Source organism: Lissotriton vulgaris, chromosome 10 (genome assembly GCF_964263255.1).
Source record: "Lissotriton vulgaris chromosome 10, aLisVul1.2, whole genome shotgun sequence".
Classification (NCBI taxonomy): domain Eukaryota; kingdom Metazoa; phylum Chordata; class Amphibia; order Caudata; family Salamandridae; genus Lissotriton; species Lissotriton vulgaris.
This window is the reverse complement of record NC_141698.1, coordinates 854,829,915-854,851,734: the sequence shown is the minus strand read 5'-3', so window position 1 is coordinate 854,851,734 and position 21,820 is coordinate 854,829,915. Positions and strand designations below refer to the sequence as shown.

At 43.3% G+C, this 21,820-nt stretch overlaps 1 protein-coding gene across 1 annotated transcript in view; it reads right to left on the bottom strand.

Annotated features, from left to right (window-relative positions):
- SLC25A40 (solute carrier family 25 member 40) overlaps positions 1 to 21,820 on the bottom strand; it is a 419,344-nt gene that overhangs the window by 337,503 nt on the left and 60,021 nt on the right. The window lies entirely within an intron of this gene.

Genomic DNA, 21,820 nt, shown 5'->3' with positions numbered 1-21,820 from the left:
AAACGTAAAAATCACCTTCGCTAAAAGATGTATTTTAAAATTCTGAGTTCAGTCATACTAAACTCTAATTTCTACCTTGTTCCCCGGGTCAGTTAGAATTACAAGAGGTAATAATCAAACTGCCCATTCTGCCCTATGGGAACAGGTAGCCTTGCAATAGTGAAAAACGAAATTGCCTGTAATTCACTATCAGGACATGCCACACACATCAGGGCATTTGAAATACAATGAGCCTGCCCATGGGGATACCTTGGGCCTACCTTACGGGTGACTAACATGTAGAAAAGGGAAGGTTTAGGAACTGGCAAGTGGGTGCACTTGCCAAGTCCACATGGCAGTCCCACACTGCACACAGGCTCTGCAATGGCAGGCCAGAGCCATATTTTACAAGCTGCTTCAGTGGGTGGCACACCCAGTGCTGCAAGCCCACCAGCAGCATTTGATTTACAGGCCCTGGGCACACATGGTGCACTATAATAGGGTCTGACAAGTAAATCAAATAGCCAATCATGGAGTCCCTAATCCATTACAACAATTTACAATAAAGAGCATAAGCACTTTAGCAATGATCAGAGTCATAAAACCATCAACAATAGGTCAGAAAAAATATAGGAGGAAGGCAAAAAGTTCTGGGATGACCCTGCAAAAAGGGCTAAATCAAGCAATCATTTTCTGAAAACAGCTGCAATCTGTGGATTTATAATCTTTAAACTTCTTACTTTGTAGCACAGATAAAGTGAACAAAACACATAAAGGGGTACACAGTCAAAACAAAATATGACAACACATTATTTTACTGTAGAGGATTAGACAAAACATTTATATAAGGAGTTACAAAACTATAAGTTTATTCATCAAAAATTGATACTCCTTGCATTGACGGCGCGAGTAGGAGTGTACAGTTTGTATAAATAGGAATTCTGTTAAAAGTGAAGTGAACAAAACATGGTGAAAACAGAATTGAAGGTTGGATTATGCTGCCACCTACTGGCCTGTCTGCTAAAGTGCAGTGGCTGTCGGTTAATTTAGAAATATCAAATTCCGCTAATTGCGACGAACATCAGTGGTCAAATCGAAAGAAGTTAAATCCGGAGCATATCGGGAGATTATTTAAATCACGGTTCTTTACAATAGGGTGCTTTTACCACACAGCTAATATTTAACTGTTTACATATATAAATAGGCACACATATGTATACACATGTAACAATTATTATACAATGGCAATCACCTCGTTTCCTTACTAAATTTCTTATTTTCAGGAGCGAAGCTTCGAGGAGTGTGTGTGTGTGTGGGGGGGGGGGGGGGGGGGGGGAGTGCGGAGGGGGCTGGGTGGTAGGAATTTTCTGGACCCTCTTATCCATACCCCATTTGTGTTGCTGTGCCTAGTGACCTCACCAGGAATGGATTACACCAGGGTCAACAGAAGTCCCGCAGTTCCGATTCAATGACAGCTGCCATATGTGGTATCCAGTTGTATTCCCCTAATTTCCTGCACTGATACATCATTGTCCAATTATTAAATAACTTTCATTAAAAGTTTAAAAAAATGTAAAGTTATATTTATATATTAACTTTAACATTATGTCTATAAATTAAAATATTTTAAATGAGCTTTAAAGATACCTTACCTTAACATTAAATATGTTATATGCACATGTCCTCATTATTCCTGCTGGATTTTCTTCATGGAAAAGCTCATAAATCTTCATTGTCTCCCTATGCAAAAATATGCCTTGCTTGAACCCCTTTCTTTCTTAACTAGCGATCCCGTTTTCCGTTTTGATTGATTTTTACAGATGAATACAAACGAAAACGATTGTGTTTCCCGTATGAGTTTATTTTTAAAAGCAAAACAAAAACATGCGGATAATTCGACTTCTTTTGAGTGACTCTCCAAGCTGAGTTGAACGACTTTCAGGCCAATAGTTGTACATATTGGCAGCATGGGGAGGTACAAATCTCAATGAGATTTGCTTAGATTACTGCATATATGTATTTGTGCTAAAATGTTTTTTTTTAAAGTGAGCTTATTATCTTATTACATGTTTGGCTGTGTAATGTGCTAAAACCTGACAGGCATTGAAATATAAGTGCACGTTTATCCATTGAATAAATGCAGATATATTAAAGTAATCAACTCATTTGTTCATAAAGCACAAAATAAATATGGATAGATACCAATAAAATGTCCCAAAAAATTAATATGGATAAATACAGATGGAAGTGTTAAAATATAAATACCAAAATACCTGGAGCCCTGATCATAACCCATTGTACAATATAGGATATTCTTCCCTTATCAGGAAGCTCTTTAATTTTTAGGTCTCGCGACCTATCGATGCGCGCAAGCGCATCGAGCGTAGCGAGAATTCATGTGGCGAAAACATCTTCAAACCAAAGGGCTTTCAGCCCCGCGGTTTTCATGCAGTGCCCGTGTACATGCACGCGCATCGCATGCAAGCCCAGCCCAGTCCTCCCCTTATTCACGCCCACCCACCAGGCTCTCCCGCCCCCATCAGGCTTCTCTCCCAATCCGCCTGCCTCCCCTCGCGCATTCACGCCTCCCACCAGGCTTTCCCGCCCCCATCCGGCGTTCACGCCTCCCACCAGGCTTTCCCGCCCCCATCCGGCTTCCCTCGTAATCTGCCTGCCCATATTCGCCAACGGCCTCACCTCCCTGTTGGTTGGACGTTGGATGGGGGATGGTTGGCAGCCCCCTGTCTCTTTCTGCACTCCTCAGTCCCACCAGGGAGCTCCACCCGATGCTTCCCTCAAACCTCCTGTGTTTTCCGGACCCGTCCAGCCCACTCAGCCTGGCCCTTCCTCTGTTGATGCCTGGGGCTCACACTGGGTCTCCCACCATCACGTTCTCCAATTTCACACTCCACTCCGTCCATTCTCGCACTGGCCGGTATGGTGTCTGAATTGTCTCCTTCATTACCCGTTTCCCCGGTCTGTATCTTGAGCTTGTCGTGGGCCCTCTCACTCCCCTCCACAGTCTCTTTCTCTGGGGTTCTCCATGCTTTACCAGCATGCGACTGCAATCGTTGGTCCTGGGGCGCTTCCCACTATCCCCCTCCGCAGGCTGCACTACAGTCTTGTATTGTGCCCCCTCTCATCCCTCCGGATGAAGGTCAGTCCTCCACTTGCGGAGTCGCCTCCCACCTGAACTGCTGAAGGCCCCTCACCACCGCCGTCCTGTGCACTTTGCAGCTCCTGCTATCCTACGGCAGAGTCTCTATTTCTGCTCCTAGGCTCCTCTTCCGACTACGTTATTCACTTGCGCCTTCTTTGTGATCCCTGCACTGTTTCGGGCTGCAGAGCGTGGCAGGCAGGGCCATGAGTTCTCTCAGGCCTGTGGTTGCTCCAGCTCACCTGCAACACCTCTCCATTTCAAGCACCACTCGCGTTCTCCCATTCATCACAACCTCCTCAGCTCTTCCTATACTTGCGCGTCTTGGGGATATCTGGAATCCCTACCCCCGTTATTACCTCTGGACTCAGACATCCAGTGCACTCCCTGCAGCCCGCCTTCGCTGCTGTGATTGCGCCGTCTCCACGCCTCCGATCTCACTGAGTACTCTGCCCGCGGGCTCTCGACTTCAGCACTCGTTCTGCATGGCAGGGCGCCATTTTGTCTGCGGCCTCCCGGGATCTTCCTTTACCTAATCCCGCTTTTCTCGCAATCTGCGGCACGAGACTCCCCCAAGGCCTATATTACTTGCTCTGGGGCTCTTCCACTGCTGTTCCATCAAGGGTTTAGTGAGGCTTGGACTCAGGATTCTGGTGGATTCCTAGGGCAGAGCTCAGCGGTCTACTCCCGGCTTCATCAGGGCCTAGCCAAGCCCTTGAGGAAGAGGGCCTACTGTGGCAGCCATTAACCATGTATTCCACTGGGTGGCCCTCAAGTAACATACAGCCATGCTGATGTCTGAATGAGCTTTGAATCCCTCCAAGTCACCCTGGACTCCTTTATTCCATCTTGCTATTGCTGCTGCCATCATAACTTTATCTGGTTCAAATGTAAAATTAACAATTGCTCCTCATCGGTTGTCTGTACTCCTCCATTCTAATTGTTTATATTGTTGCATACATGCTATCACAAAAGTGTGGGTTCTCTTCTCTCCAAACCTCAGGGAAATAATCTCATTCATAGTTTTTGCTCTCCTCAAAATCTGAAGCAAAGCCCCGCCCAGACTGCAAAACCTGCTTCTCAGCTACAATCAAAAATACATGAAACACTTCAAAGTTGCCGACTTCAAATTAATCTCACACAAACTCAAATACTTATTACATAGTTTAAAAAAACATTACCTCCATCTCAAATAACTATACCCAGTCCTTCTTTGCCTACTTTAATATCATGCTCTTAGGCACTCTGCGAACTCAACTATTCTTATTTATCAACCTGTTTCTAACAAAGAATGACTGGCCACTACAGTGAACGTATAACAAGTCACAGTCTTAGAACTCAATCCGTTACTATACAACTCAGAGAGAAAATTAACCAGATTTACCACAGAAGCCTCAAGAAGAATCAAATTCCTCCCCAAGCACCAGGGTACCCACGTTCTCCATGCCTGTCCTTATACCTTCAACTGCTTAATTCCACATATCCTCTAAGAAAGAAGATTCTGTGTCTCTGTTCTCTTATAAGTTAATTTTTATTCCCCATCTACACCTCTTAAAAGCTCTTTGTCAGCTCCGATTAAACATGTCTCCTCCTGCACCATCGTCATCACACATTTGTAAATCATGGCTGTGACATCCAAAATGGTGTCACCACCATCACTCAACACACTCCCTGCCTCATCAACAGACTCTGAATCTAATGGAGGAAAAGGATAACCCATGCTTTTGCTCCAATCCTTAAAAAGTATCTCTCACCAACACGGCACTAAGGGACACCAACACAGCACTCAGGGACACCACCACATCACTGATGTACACCACAAAATCAATCAGGGACACCACCACATCACTCAGGGACACCAACACACCACTCAGGGACACCACCACACCACTCAGGGACACCACCACACCACTCAGCACCATAACACCATCACTCAGCACCGTCACACACCAGAAAAGTCACACACCCTCACTCACCCTCACCCTCACACACCCTAAAAATAACACACCCTAACGCTCCCACCCCCTTACACTCACCCCCTCAACCTCACCCCTCACTCCCTCAACACCCCACCCTCACCCCCCTCACCCCCCCTCATTCACCCTAACACACCCTCACCCTCTCACACACCCCTCACACACCCCATCACTCACGCTCTCACACACCACATCACACACCCCCTCACTCACCCTCTCACGCACTCCCTCACTGACTCTCTCACACCCGCTCAGCCTCACCCTCACTCTCCCTTACACTCCCTCACCCCCTCAACCTCCCTCACTCTGCCTCCCCTCCCCTCACACTCACCCTCACCCTCAACTCCCTCATACTAACACCCCTCATCCACAACAATGCCACGAAAAGACGCAACACTACTCAACTACGCAACGCCACTCAACTACGCAACGCCACTCAACTACGCAACGCCACTCAACTACACAACGCCACTCAAGTACGCAACGCCACTCACATACGCAACGCCACTCAACTACGCAACGCTGCCCACTCACCTACGCAACGCCACTCACCTACGCAACACCACTCACCTACGCAACACCACTCACCTACGCAACGCCACATACCTACGCAACACCACTCATCGACGCAACGCCACTCATCTACTAAAAGCCACTCAACTACGCAACGCCACTCAACTACGCAATGCCACTCAACTACGCAATGCCACTCAACTACGCAACAACACTCACACATGCAACGCCACTCACACATGCAACGCCACTCACACATGCAACGCCACTCAACAACGCAACTCAACTACGCACACATGCAATGCCACTGCCACATGCAACGCCACTCACACATGCAACGCCACTCACACTGCCAACCACACTCACACAGGCAACGCCACTCACACAGGCAACACAAATCACACAGCCAACGCCTCACACACAGGCAACACCTCTCACACAGGCAACGCCACTCACACAGGCAACGCCACTCACACAGGCAACGCCACTCACACATGCAACGCCACTCACACATGCAACGCCACTCACACATGCAACGCCACTCACACATGCAACGCCACTCACACATGCAACGCCACTCACACATGCAACGCCACTCAACAACGCAACTCAACTACGCACACATGCAATGCCACTGCCACATGCAACGCCACTCACACATGCAACGCCACTCACACTGCCAACGCCACTCACACAGGCAACGCCACTCACACAGGCAACACAAATCACACAGCCAACGCCTCACACACAGGCAACACCTCTCACACAGGCAACGCCACTCACACAGGCAACGCCACTCACACACGCAACACCACTCACACACGCAACGCCACTCACACACGCAACGCCACTCACACACGCAACGCCACTCACACACGCAACGCCACTCACACACACAACGCCACTCACACACGAAAAACACTCACCTTGCCAATAGATCGCGCAGTACGACAGGTGGAACTATTACAATGGCAAATAACAATGCCTTTCACTGTTGTTATCATTTTGAATACATAAAGGGCTTTGTCATTTACACAACCAATAGCTCAAACTTTCCTACTGCGAGACCTATTGGCAACGCCAGTGCTTGTTTTATTATTCAACTCATGCTTTATGTTCAGCCTTGGATTGCACTGCTGGATCAAGTGGAGGATTTTCCTGATTTTCTGGCTGCAAAAAAACTGTAACAAGCTCCCTCTAGGTCTGCATCAACTGACAGACTTTCCAGCCCCTCCAAAACTACTTAAACCTGTCTTTCCAAGAAACCTACCTAGTTTGCTGTAAGTCTGAAGAGTTAGTTTTGGCAGTACCAATGTACCTGTAGAGGGTAGCAGTCTGTGCATGCAAATCTACATAACATAACAAGAAGGTGGCCTTTGATTCGATTTCTTTAGCCTAGTTATTGTAGACTGAGAATCTGAAATAAATAATTAAGGTTAATGCAATCCTTGCTATTTGGGTTACCTACTCTTCAATAAGATTCCCCAGTGTAGAAAAGTGCCCCTTTTTGACATGGTCACCCCCACTTTTTGCCTGGTAAATGATGTGATTTTGACTGAAAAAGCACTAGTTTACTGCTAACCAGGTCCCCAGTGCCAGATCCCCCCAAAACTATTCAATTGTGTCCCCAATTGGCAATACCTTTAGCACTTTCGATAAGTCCCTAGTAAATGAAACCCCTAGTACCTAGGGCCTTAGGTACTAAAGAGGGTCCCCAAGGGCTGTAGCATGAATTGTGCCACCCTAAGGGACTCTTCACCAAACTCTTTCAGGGCTGCCATCACAGGCTGTGTGTTTTGATCCAGACAAAAGTGTAAACATGACATGACACATCATGTGTCCCAGGTCCCCTAACACTGCATATAGTATATGTAAGTCACCCCTACAACAGGCTTTGCAGCCCTGAGGCAGGGTACCATATATTACATGAGGACATATCTGCCTGAGCAGATACGACCCAGTGCTGTTCAGCTCCACTGCTGCCAGTACAAGTGACCAGTGAAGTAATTTTAATTTCAAATGATTTTATTAAGAATTATTGGAAATAAAACAAGATATGACACTTGGCTGTTTGTAAATTGGTGACGTTGTACATCAATAACAGAGTCCGAGGAGATGATCTAATGCTCGCACTTTCAGTTTAAGGGGACGTTTACAAACAGACAGCAAATTATAATACAAATCAGAACAAATCAATATAGAAACGAATAAAGAAGTAAATTAAATCAATTCAAAGCAAGCAATGGTTGGCTTGCATGTCTGTAGAATGGATAAGGAGCAAGTAGTTGTACAGAGGTGAGACGAGGAAGAGAATTGTTAAACGAGTGTGAGTTGGTGTAAGCAGAGTTGAGCGGTATACGACAACCTATGATGACTAGCAGATATAGGGACATGATGTGAGAGGGAGAAGACCAGTTGGGAAATTCTAGCGACCTTTCGAGTCAGAGTAGTTTATTTGTGGCAAAGTAGTTATCAAGTTTGTCCCAGATATGGTTGACAGACGATTTCCAGGGAGATTGCTGGAGGGCGATGTTATCTGCGCCCCTGATATGGATAATCCAGTTATTCCAACTTTTCGGTTTAAATCTTTTTTATTAAAGAAAAGAAGAAGACTGATCATGCATACAGCAAGTCGCCGACAACCCTTTGGCGGGCCGGCCGCATGACTGAACTATTAATCGGTATGCAAGAGTGAAGCATTATAAAACTATGAATACACATTAGATTACACAGCAAGTCGCCTACAACCCAGACTGGGCCGTCCGCGTAGAGTGGCAATCATATGTGGTAGATGCAATTTTAGAGCTCCTTCAACTGGTAAGATCACTATAGAACAAATAAACTCTAATGTAGAACGATAAACAAGAGAATAGAAAAGAAGAGAAGTATAAGGGGAAGAGCCCCCCAATAACCCTAGGGTTAGTCCAACTTTTGAAGGAGGCTTTTTTAGTATACTTCAAATTATTCAGGACTGTTCTTACTGCAGAGGTGAGGAGAAGATCCAGTAAAGCCTTATCTTTGCTGGTTTTCTCAGCACTGAAATTAAAATCCAAAATCAGGGAGGAGAATTATCTTTTAAGTTGACAGCCAAAGAGCTTAGATAAGAACTTCAAAACTTTGTCCCAGAACTTTGACAGAGTTTTGCAATGGAGGATAAGGTGGGGTCACTGTGAAGTAATTTTAAACCAAATGTAACTTTCGTCATAGGTTAGGATATCTTTTTAACACCAGTAAACTCTTAAAAACACTTACACTCACTAGATGATGTCATGAGTGATGTCATTTTCGATGTGAACAGTGATGTCACTGACCGTGTCATGAGTGATGTAATATGCAAGGTCGTAGGCAGTGCATTGCAGAGGCTTAAGTTAGCTCAGATAACTGTAACTGCTGAATTTCACTGGTTTTGCACAAGTGAAATCTGAGCCCTACGATAACGTTCCTGTGACCTTTGTTTTTTCCAATATATTATATATATATATATAATATATTGTCAGCCGCAGAGAGTCAGCCGCAAACTTCATGTTTAGAAGCGCAGCCACTCGACAAACCCAGTCAAATAAAACAGCTACACCAACTGCCCCCGGAAGTACGTTAAAAACACTATTTTCAAAGCTTGAAAAAACTCAAGAGAGAGAAATTCGAAAATGGTGGGAAGCAACGTCACTGGAGAGGTATATAGACTGTGGGAGAATACCAAGGGGACTGCGCATCTATACCGTTCCGTCTTATGAAAATCCTGATCCTGCATTGCTTAAGGATTGGGCGGAATATACGGCAGAGTCAGCCAAAGGAATGGTAAGGATACTGATAAAGTACGCGTGGAGTGATAGAGAGAAGTGTCTCCAGGAAATAAAAGATATTGAAGAACTAATATCTAAGGAGAAGGACTCTAAAGAAAAAGAAGATTTGAGAGATACCATGACTAAAAGAATCAAAAACTATGAACTGACTATTCGAAAACGCAAACAATCCAAATTCCTTAGAGACGAGCAAGACTACCTCACAGGGAGGATTCTAACATTCGCCAAAAAATTTGATGCCACAAGGAAGCGCCTGGCACAGACGAATGCCAAACCAACCGAAGACGAAACTGAGGAGTCGTAAGTCTCAGAGGGGGAACAAGTGGAAAGCAATACAGAGAGAAATGAGTCAACTGAAGATCCTTTTTTCGACGAGTTCGAAGTCATAAAAGAGACCCACCTCCGCCCCCAACTACGAAACCACCCACCAGCAGCCCAACTAAAACAAAGAGGAGGACGCGGAGGGGCAAGAGGGGCAAGAGGTGGTGGCCAGCAAGCGACAGCATCCCCAAGAGTCACCAGGAGCGGATCAAACTGCAAGAAGCAAGGGATGAGCAAGACAACAACATCATAAACCTTTCAAAACGAGTGCTAACGGAGGATGAAACCACCATCCTTAAGAAGGGTTTAAGCTTCTGTCCAGCTAGTGACTATGACCCAGTGAAAACACGGATTGATCTTTTTAAATACACGCGGAAACTGAAATTCAAAAAAATCTTTCTCCAAAAATCTGAGAATGAAATGACAACTAGCAATTTCATAGCTTCCACAACAGATCTAGATAGGACTCTATCTTGTGAAGAACTGGCAGATGCTTTGCTGAGACCAACACAAGAACTTATGTCGAATACCAACATGGATGTGACGCAATCACGGAACAACATAGAACAAAAACGTGACCCAAGTCACTGGAAAAACAAATCTAAGAAATTACCAATCTCCAGTTATGACGCAATAGATCTCTTCAATGAGGCAGTCCTAGAAGATCTAGGCAGAGTTGCATCTGCCACAAAAAAACAGATAAATCAAAAGTCATCTAATATAACTAAAGGAGAGTGGCAAGCGATCAGAGCATTAAAGGAGGACACCACGATCGAAATAAAACCTTCTGACAAAGGAGGGAACATTGTCATTTTCGAACGAGAACACTACCTGACAGAGGCTCTAAGACAGCTAAAAGATAGAGAATGTTACACTCCAATAAGAAGAATTGAGTATAACAAGAACATTTTGGCCTTCCACAACATGCTGGATGACTGGCAAAAAGAAGGCATGCTGTCAAAGGATGAATATCTCTTTTTGAAATGTGAAGCACCAGTACTACCAACATTTTACCACCTACCAAAGGTGCATAAACATCCAACTAAGCCTCCTGGACGCCCCATTGTGTCCTCAATAGGTAGTCTTCTTGAGAATACCTCCAGATTTATCGATTCTTACCTGGCACCCTTTGTCAAAGACCTTCCATCATATTTGAAGGACACTCAAAACTTTCTTAACGTCATGGACAATGTAACATGGGACTCAGAAATGCTACTTATCACCTTAGACGTGGTCAATCTGTACACCTCGATTGACCATGAACAGGGTTTATGTGCGATCAAATGGTTTTTAGACCAAAAACCGTTACATTTCAAAAGTCACAGTAACATGATTATGTCAATGACCAGATTTTGTTTGTACAATAACATCTTTATTTTTGATGGTACCTTATACAATCAAAGAAGGGGCACTTCGATGGGCTCGTGCTTCTCCCCCAGCTACGCGAATTTATTCGTGGGCTGGTGAGAGAAGCACGAAGCCTGGAGTGACTCCAATCAAACATGGACCGAGAAAATACTTATGTGGACAAGGTATATTGACGACCTTTTTATAATCTGGCAAGGGGATCGTCAATCTGCAGAAGAGTATATTACCATACTAAACAACAATACGCTCAATCTCAAATTTACCAGTACCATAAGTGCTACCAGTATTAACTATCTGGACCTCGAAATCTTTGTGTATAACAACACCCTTCACACACGCCTGTATAGGAAACCGACAGCAGGCAATGCGGTCCTGCATGCCAAGTCTTACCATCCCAAAAGCTTGGTTAAAAACGTGCCTTATGGGGAAATGTTACGCCTGAAGAGAAACTGCTCTCTGGAGAAAGATTATAAAATAGCAGAGAGAGAGGCAAACATGAGATTTGAGCGAAGGGGTTATAACACTACTACCCTAAAACAAGCCAGTGTCAAAGCCTCAGGAACTAACAGGAGGGATCTCCTGATTCCTAAAACTAAAACGGAGGCTCCCGAAGAAGTACGCATGATCACGGAATTCAGTACCAAATCGGGGGAAATAGTCAATGTTTTCCAGAAACACTGGCACATACTCGCTGCAGACAAAATCCTGAAGAAAGATCTGCCAAAAAGACCACCAATAACCTATAGGAGATGTCCCTCCCTGGCAGATCATTTGGTCCACAGCCATTTTAAATCTCAGGCCAAAACCATCAAAATATCACAGTCAGTGGGGTTCTTCCCTTGTCTTAAATGTAAGGCATGTAAATTCAGCTGTAAAACAACAGAATACCCAAATCGTACAGGTGACAATAAACCGAATATTAAGATCAAACAGTTGTTGAACTGCAACTCGGAATACACGGTACATTGTCTCACCTGTCCATGTAAGCTGCGATACATCGGCAGCACAATAAAACCGGTGAAACTCAGAGTTCTCGAACACATGCGGGCTATTACCAATAACGATAGATCCTATCCAGTAGCCCGCCACTTTGCACAAGAACATCAGAGCAAATGGGAGAAACTGAGCTTTTACTGTATAGACCAGGCCCCCAAATTGGAACGAGGAGGAGACAGAGACAAGTCTCTTAGGATTTTAGAATCCAAGCACATCATTGGCCTCAAAACCATCACTCCTTGGGGACTGAATAACAACGAAGAACTTTGGGTACACTTGTAAATAGCTGTAAAATTAGGGATACACAGTGGACTTAGAAACTGAACAAAAGAAACTTTGCCACTTTCCCTATGACTATGCCTTTTCATTTCTATTCTCATGTATCTCTTGCACATGGTCAAGTATGCCCATTCAGGGCTAAATAATGAACTCAAAATAATGAACGAGAATTGAGCGAATGTAAATGCTTTATTTCTGTTTATGATCAATTTCACTGCGAATATGTATATGATTTAAAAAATGAATAACAACGTTCAATGGTTTTTAAATGAGCACTAAGCACTTTTACACTACCACCACATATAAGTCATGGCATATGTGATAAATGCACGTTACAATATGGCGCCCACCACATTGAGAAAAATTGTCCTTTCTCTATTGTTATTGTAAATGTAATTGACCAATGACTTTAAAATGGTGGTTTTGATTTCATAACAAACGTTGCACTGACGAAGCCTGCAAAGGCGAAACGCGTCTGCGAAGGGTGAAGGGGGGTGAAGGGGGGTTCTGGTAATTAAATTTTGCAAAACGGATACCAGTGTGCCGGCCCTTTCTTTTTTCTGACACCGCATGGAGCCAGGAAATGTGTAGCTATATATATATATATATATTGGTTACGAATCCGCATTCACTGCGATCAAGGATGGCACTGACACCGTGAATTCGACTCAAGTAAAAGTTTTATTCCATCAAGCTGCAACAGACGCGTTTCGGCGGAAGCCTCCGTCTTGCTCACTTCATCTGCCATGAATGACGCTATCAGTTATATACATTCTAGCACATACACAGTTACCTCACTGTGATTGGCTTAACGTTGCCTTGGTTACCATAGAAGTGACGGTTTTCTAAACAACAGACATAGAAGAGTTTAGTGCATACAAAATGCAAATTATAAACGTAAATTCCCCAAATCTTCCTTGAAGGTTAACCCCAGAATTGTGCATTTATAATTTCGTGCAAATTGCCCGATTACCAAAGTAAATTTAAAATACATTTGAATAACGTAGATGTCTACCAAGTGGTATACTGGTTACTTGCACATTTTGAAATATTGGTGTCTGTGTCAGCGTATGCTAGCTAGGGAGAGGAACACCTGATCCTACACACGCGCTATGGAAATATGCACATTCGTGTAACTCCATATGATATTGGTAAACACACGCTTATGTAATGCATTATGTTTGGTAGAGGGCTTGATTAATGACTAATAATAAGTTGACATTCGGTATACCTACGTGTGTGTTTAAACAATTCACATTGCACCTGCAGATGAATACGTATACCTAGTGACCACGCCACACATCTCACCCTGCCCTTTACTATAGAATATAAACAGACAGTTGTTTCAAATATAGAATTTGCAGGAAAGGATACTCAAAAGAGCCTCGTCTCCAAGTGGAGTGAATGAACGTGTGAGGCACTATATATATAGTACAATATGTGGCTGAAAACACACACTTATATACCTTTAAGTACATCTCTGTCCATTACCCTCAGATTGATTACAAACATTGATGTAGATGCAGTCGGTCTCCCTTAGTGTTGAAGCAAGGTCATTATGTGCTATAATAAAGTAAAAAGTGCCGAAATGAAAACAAAGTATATACATAAGTGAAGTTGCAAATGTTTGGGAGTGGGTTGGGTTAAGGGAGTGGGCTACGCTGAACTATAGGTGTACTGTCAGTGCTTCATCTGCATTTAACCCATTAGGGATCTTGGAATCCAAAAGAATTATGTATCTGGATTCCAGACGTCGTAAGGCCAGTCTGCGGTTCCCCCCTCTGATATTTTTTGCAATACTGTCGATGACAAAGTATTTGATGTTGTTACTGTTGCCCGAGTGTGATTTGTTAATGTGTCTGGCCACCGGGTATGTTTCATCGTTGTTACTTATGGCTCGCAAGTGCTGTAGGATTCGGACATGTGCCGGATGAATGGTGCTTCCTACATAGCGTTTTCCGCATTTGCACACAAGGACGTAAACTGCATACTCTGTTTTGCAAGAGTAGCAGCCTCTGATGATAAAGGGCTTGTTTCTAAACGGGACTTTGACTTCTCTGGTGTTAATTCCTTGCTTACACGCTTTACACTTTGCGCACTTCGTGAACCCTTTCTGGCTATGTAACCATTAAGGTGGCTTAGTTATAGTTGGTGCATTGCATACCAGCTGGTTGCACATCGACTTGGCCTTCCTGAAAGTGATTGATGGACTTCTACCATTCCAACGACCTATTACTGGGTCATTCTGTACCAAAGGCCAATGCTTCTGTAAGATTTTTCTCACATGATTGTGGTAGGCGTTGTAACCCGTTCACAGCCTGGGAATGTCTGGTAAAGACTTACTCTGTTTCTCCTTCTTATCTTTTTTGTCTGCAAATAGGAGATCCCTTCTGTTTACATTCTTACATTTCTGATCTGCCTTTGCTAACGTTTGGGGGCTATAACCTCTCTTGCTGAGCCTCTCAAATAAATTAGATTTGGCTTTGTTGGCACCTGCCTGAGTGCTGCAATTGCAGATCATCCGTAGACATCCTGCGTACGGAATGGATTCTTTTAGTTAACCGGATGGAAACTTTGTGCATGAAGCACAGCATTTCCCGCTGTTGGCTTTCTGTAAGTTCTAGTTTGGATTTTATTCTGGTCTACATATTTATTTATTTATTTAAGTAGCTTATACAGCGCGCAGCTACCCCAGAAGGGGTGTCCCGGCGCTAAAACAGAAGCTCAAGAGTAAAATAGAGAACCAAGAACAAGTGCAGGACTAAATTCATGACCTGGAGAACAGCCACGTTTTTAATTTACTGCGGAAGAGGGATTCAGACGGGCAAAACCTGAGGTCAAGTGGGAGGCAGTTCCAGAGTTTGGCAGTCATTACGCCAAACCCTATTTCGCCCATTCTGGATCGTCGGAAGCGTGGAACAACCAGGAGACGTAAATTGTTAGATCTCAGCGATCTAACTGATTGAGATATTACCACTCGCTTTTCCAAGTATCGTGGCCCAAGACCATTGAGAGCACGAAAGGCGAGGGTGAGGATCTTGAATTGAATGCGACTGGCAATAGGAAGCCAGTGTAGCTTTTTGCAGTAGGAAGCAACCGACTGACGATAGGGGATATTACCAATCAGTCTGGCCGCCGCATTCTGCACAATCTGAAGACGATCAATCAGATATTGAGGGGCGCCGGCGTACAGGCTGTTGGCGTAATCTAGATGAGATGTGATGAGGGCCTGAGTGATGGTTCTACGAGCGTCTAAGGGGAGGTACGGGAAGATCTTTTTAATCATGCGAAGTTTCGCAAAGCAAGCTGAGGTGACCTTGTTGATTTGCGCTTTACAAGAAAGCGAGTCATCGAACTGAAAACCCAGGTTGCGTGCTGATTGAACAGGAGTAGGCGGGGGGTTAAGCACTGTGGGCCACCACAGGCAGGGGGATATCAGAGTTTTCTGGTAAAGAAATAAGACCTCTGTCTTATCAGTATTGAGCCTAAGGTGGTTGATGGTCATCCAGGCACAGATATTATCCAGACATTGGCGGAAGTTGGCAAAGGTGGAGTCAGAGGGATCTCTAAAAGAGAATATCAGCTGAGTATCATCAGCGTAAGAGACCACTCTGACCCCACAAGACTCCACCACTCTGGCCAAGGGTGCAAGATAGACATTAAAGAACAGAGGGCTCAGGGCAGAGCCCTGCGGGACACCACACAGAAGGGGTTTACCCTCTGACTTAAAAGGCCTTAGCACCACCTTCTGAGATCTACCCGTAAGAAATGACTCAATCCAGGATAATGCAGAGCCATCAATTCCAACCTGCCTCAGACGATTTAGTAGGATTTTATGTGAAACCGTGTCAAAAGCGGCTGATAGGTCGAGGAGGACCAGCATGGCCTCCTCGAACCTATCCACACAATCACGGATCGTCTCGGAGACCTCCAAAAGAGCAGTCTCGGTACTGAAGCCCGCTCTAAATCCGGATTGAGAATCGTGCAGTAAGGAATTGTTTTCTAGGTATTCTGTCAATTGTAGCTGCACGGCCTTTTCCAGAATTTTTGCGGGTTTGGGGAGGAGGGAAATGGGGCGGTAATTGCTAAATTTTGCAGGATCAGCATCCGGCTTTTTCAGGATGGGGACCAACAAAGCCTCCTTCCACGCAGTCGGAAATTTGCCATGATAGAGAGAGGCATTCCAGATAGAAAGAAAGGGTCTAGCCAGTAAGGGGGCCAGGTCACCCATGACCTTGGCGGGGATTGGGTCGGAAGGAGAGCCAGATTTGCACTGGGTAAACAGCCTAAGAGCAGTCTCAAGAGTCAGCTCGTTAAAAGACTGCAAGGATGCAGTTTCAGGGGCCCTAGCCAGGGGGACCGGGGAGGGCTCCTCGGTAGGAAACGAGGTTCTGATTTTATCAATTTTCTCTAGAAAGTAATCAGACAGTCCATCACATAGTGCCTGGCTAGAGGGGTTCTGAGAGGCCCTGGCGGGAGGGTTAACAAATTCCTTAACAATATTAAAAAGGGTTTTTGAGGAGTTCTTAGCGTTAGAAATTTGTAGAGAGAAATAGTCTCTCATGGTAACTCTTTTTAGTTTAAGGAACTTTTTCAGAGCGGTTTTGTAAATCTCTTTAAATTCAGGGTCATAACTCTGCCGCCACTTGCGTTCTAATATTTTGCAGCGGCTTTTTTCCTCACGGAGGGCCGGAGAGAACCAAGGGGCAGAGGGGCGGGTTCTAGCGGAAGTAATTGGTTTGAGAGGGGAAATGGAATCAATGGCACGGAGCAGCGCGGAATTAAGTTGGGACACATTTTCATCAATATCACTAGACAAAGGGTCCGGTTGATAGTTGAGTAGGGGGTCCAAGGTCGTGCAGGTAACTTTATGCCACTTTCTTCCCGACTCTTTACCAAGAACAGTAGGTCTAGGTCCAGAACTTAGCTCTAGGTCAAAAGGAACAAGATGGTGATCTGACCAGGTAAGAGGGAGAGGAGGATGAACTGTAATATTCGAGAAATTGGAAAAAATAAGGTCAAGTGTGTGCCCAGCTATATGTGTTGGACCCTTTACTAGTTGAAGCAAGTTCAAACTCTGCATAGTTTCTAACAGGTAGTTGGCCTGCGTACAGAGAGAGTTGTCCACGTGGAGATTAAAATCTCCAAGTACTAAGAAGTGTTGGTGCTTAAGGGAGAGATCAGCCATCAGGTGGGTTAGTGCAGTTAAAGAGAGAGACGAAGCAGTAGGCGGGTTGTAGACTAAAATACCCGCCAAGATTACCGCCGCGGTATCAGCAATAGTAAAGTACATAGCTTCAATCATCCCTATATTCATCAGTTTGCTAATGGACAAGTTAAGGTGGGATTTTAGGATGATGGCGAGGCCGCCTCCTGTTTTGCCCCCTTCACGATTGATGCCCTTCAAAAGGTAACCCGGAGGGGTAGCCAGATGGATGTCAGGGTTAGAGGTATCCCTGAGCCATGACTCAGTAAGAAACAAGATATCCCAGGCGTCCGATACAATTGACGTCCAAATCTCATTAGAATGACGAGGCAAGGAGCGACAATTAATCAGACCTGCTTTCAGCGTCGAAAGGTGGGTCAAGCGCTTAGCCAAACTGGGAGGGGGAGAGGGGCGTTTGCACCATGGTGGGAGAGTAAAGTTGCATTGTAAACAGTAAAAAGGGGCGTCCTCCAGGTGGCAGGGACTGCAACGCGTAGTGGACGGACAAGTCGTAGGTTTTAATTGAAGGAGCTGGTCTCTGTTCCAGCAAATACGACTAATGACAGCCCGACCGCCAGGGGGACATACAATTCCAGATCAAGAAATTGGATTGTGCCTGTGCTTGTGGAGCATGTAAATCTTAAATTGAGGGTATTCTCATTGATGGCTGCTGCAAATGCTTGACCGCTCTCCTTTGACCCTTTCCATAGGATAAAAATATTGTCTATGTAGCGCTTATAAATTATCACATTTTCACCTATGCTTGCTGCCTGGGTTATTGCCAATACTTGCTCCTCCCACCAGCCCATATGCAGATTAGCATAACTGGGGGAGAAGCAAGTACCCATGGCTGAACCCTGTAGTTGTTTGTAATGCAGTCAATCAAATATAAAGGTGTTATTGGTTAAGCACCATTCTACCATCTGTAGTAGCATAGAGGTGTGTTCGTACAATGCAATGGGTCTCTTATTAAGGTGATGTTGTAGTGCTTTAAGCCCATCTGTGTGTCTGATGCTTGTATATAGTGACTGCACATCAAGAGTAATCATTACATATTCCTCATTCCAATTTAAGTCATAAATTTTTCGGAAAAAGTCTCCACTGTCTTGAACATATGCAGGTAGATCTTTCACAAATGGTTGCAAGAAACTGTCCACATAAATGCTAGTATTTTCAAAAAGACCACCTATGGCCGAGATTATTGGTCTCCCCGGGGGTTGCATAGCGTTCTTATGTATTTTTGGTATCAGATAAAGCTGGGGCGTGGTGGGATAATCATTCTTAAGAAATTCAAGTTCCTGTTTATTTATCGAGTTCATGCCTTTCCACTTATAGAGTTCCGCATGGTAGCGTTCTTGAATTCCTACATTCAGGGTGGGGCTTACTCTGCAGTAACATTCACGGTCTTGCAATTGTGTCATCGCTTCACCGTTGTACATCTTGAGTGGCCAAAGTACTATATTTCCGCTTTTATCAGACCATCTTACCACTATATCCGGTCTGCCCTTGATTTTAGTCATGAGATTGTTATATTCGAATCTCCTGTTGTGGTCTTTTGTACAGAAATTCTTCGTGCTCATAAGAGATAGTTCCTTTAGTTCTTTAATTACATTTTCAGAGAATAAATCTAATCCGTCTTTCAGTAAAATGGGCATAAATATAGATTTGAGTCTGAAGTTGGTTTTCGTTGTGAGATGGGTATTCAAATTCGATTGGGCGGCTATATCCCCTGCTGACAACTGGCTTAGTGATTCATCGTATTCTAATGCAATCATGTCACTCAGAACCGCCATATCTGCAATAGCTAGTGTTTTTCTGTTTCTGGACCCAAATCTTTCTCAGAGCGCAATTCCAAAAATACTTCTGCAATTTTAATTTTCGTAGGAATTGAAATAGATCTATCTGCGTTTGGGCATAATCAAAGTTTGTTACAGTACAATAAGTTAATACTAGAGACGGAACTTTAGTCTCTTCCTCAGTTAATTTTAAATCCGTTAGGTTCACAACAGTATTGTCCATATTTCCCAATTGCTCGTCTGCCATTATTGTTTCTTGTTCTTTCTGTAATTGGGCTTGGTTTGTTTTGCCACCACGTTTCCCCCAAGCCTCATCTTTGCTGGTTTTCTCAGCACTGAAATTAAAATCCAAAATCAGGGAGGAGAATTATTTTTTAAGTTGACAGCCAAAGAGCTTATATAAGAACTTCAAAACTTTGTCCCAGAACTTTGACAGAGTTTTGCAATGGAGGATAAGGTGGGGTCACCGTGAAGTAATTTTAAACCAAATGTATCTTTCGTCATAGGTTAGTATATATTTTTAACACCAGTAAACTCTTAAAAACACTTACACTCACTAGATGATGTCATGAGTGATGTCATTTTCGATGTGAACAGTGATGTCACTGACCGTGTCATGAGTGATGTAATATGCAAGGTCGTAGGCAGTGCATTGCAGAGGCTTAAGTTAGCTCAGGTAACTGTAACTGCTGAATTTCACTGGTTTTGCACAAGTGAAATCTGAGCCCAACGATAACGTCCCTTTGACCTTTGTTTTTTTCAATATATTATATATATATATATTATATATATATATATATATATATATATATATATATATATATATATATATATATATATATATATATATCTCCAAAGAATCCAAATTGCTGACCCGCGCTATATCGAGCGCCACTCGCCGCAACACTGGACACAGACCCAAAGTAAGTGCTCAAGATGATTTTATTTTCCCGATGCCAAGACGCGTTTCGCAGCACACAGCCGCTTGCTCACTTGACAAATTATGGTTGCTCAGGGGAGTACTTTTAAAGTGACAGTGCACACAATCTTATCACGTGATCTAGTCTACCATAGAAATAGAAAACATATTGCTGACATTCTGAAGTAGTTAGATTAAATATCTGTACAATACGTATTTAAATACATAAAAAATTACCACCATTGGCAATTCAATCACACTAAAATAGTATATTTCCATAATGAACATTTTACAATTTCATTAGTTAACATTTTCGTTTTGTATGTATTCAAACCCAAACTGTTATTGTTATGTCAGGATAAATTACTACAGTACAGATCACCTGAACTAAAGACCTATTATGTGAATATAGTGTGATAATGTGCTAAAGTGCAAAAGTGAAATAAAACAATGAACTTATTTTTATCATTTGATTGATATATACGAACATCAAAATGTTTCTCATGCAATTCAAGCAACTCATCAATGATACATTGTTCCTAACTGGAGACGAACAACCTTAATATAGATCAATTGGTAAATATATAAATATATAAATACATCTACAAAAAGGGGAACATTTCTGCATATATATTGAATTTCTTGTGTTTCAATTAATCAAGTTCATGACTGTGGCAGCGGATCCCTGCTTGTTTACACAGATTAAAATACCTTAGATCCTACTCATGATGGTATATGATATGTAAAAACATTCAGCTCAAATTCATTTACCCCTAGTGTTGTTTGATAGCAGGTGGGTACAATCCTAATATTACCTTGATGAGAAAACACTGCTCCAAATGCCATTTTTAATTGGATGCATCCTACACCAAGGTTTATAAGAGAAAATATACACATAAATATACAATTTATACATATTAAATATTAAATATCAAATGTTAAATACTGAGTTGGAATAAATATAGACTATATAATAATATGATAATATAAAAAACCTATTTAAAACCAAGGTAAAATAGCAAGATTCTATCCCTTCCTGGTATATGCACATGTCTTCACTGAGACCGCTATTTATGTGTACGGATATGGGATTTCTAACAAACAAGCCTGCTAATTGTTGTCTGTGCTAATGGGGTTGTGCTGAATTAGGAAATAGTAAAACCGTAAACTGGACTAGGTGGATATCTAAATATTTAGATCTTACAGACATGTGTACATGTCCTCCGTAATGTTTAATCCGTTCGGGTGTTTAGTATCCAATTGTAATATATATCTTGTTTCCAGCTTCCTGAGTTTACCTTCTCGATCGCCGCCCCTTCTATTAGGTAGAACAGCATTGATTAAGAAGTAGGTGAGGCTTTTGTTGTTTGATTGGTGACAATCTTTAAAATGCCTCGTCACTGGATATGTGTTATCTACATTATTGATGGCTCTAAGGTGTTGGACAATTCTAACATGGGCCTGAAGTTTTGTGCTACCAACTTAGCGAAGACCACATGGACAGGAT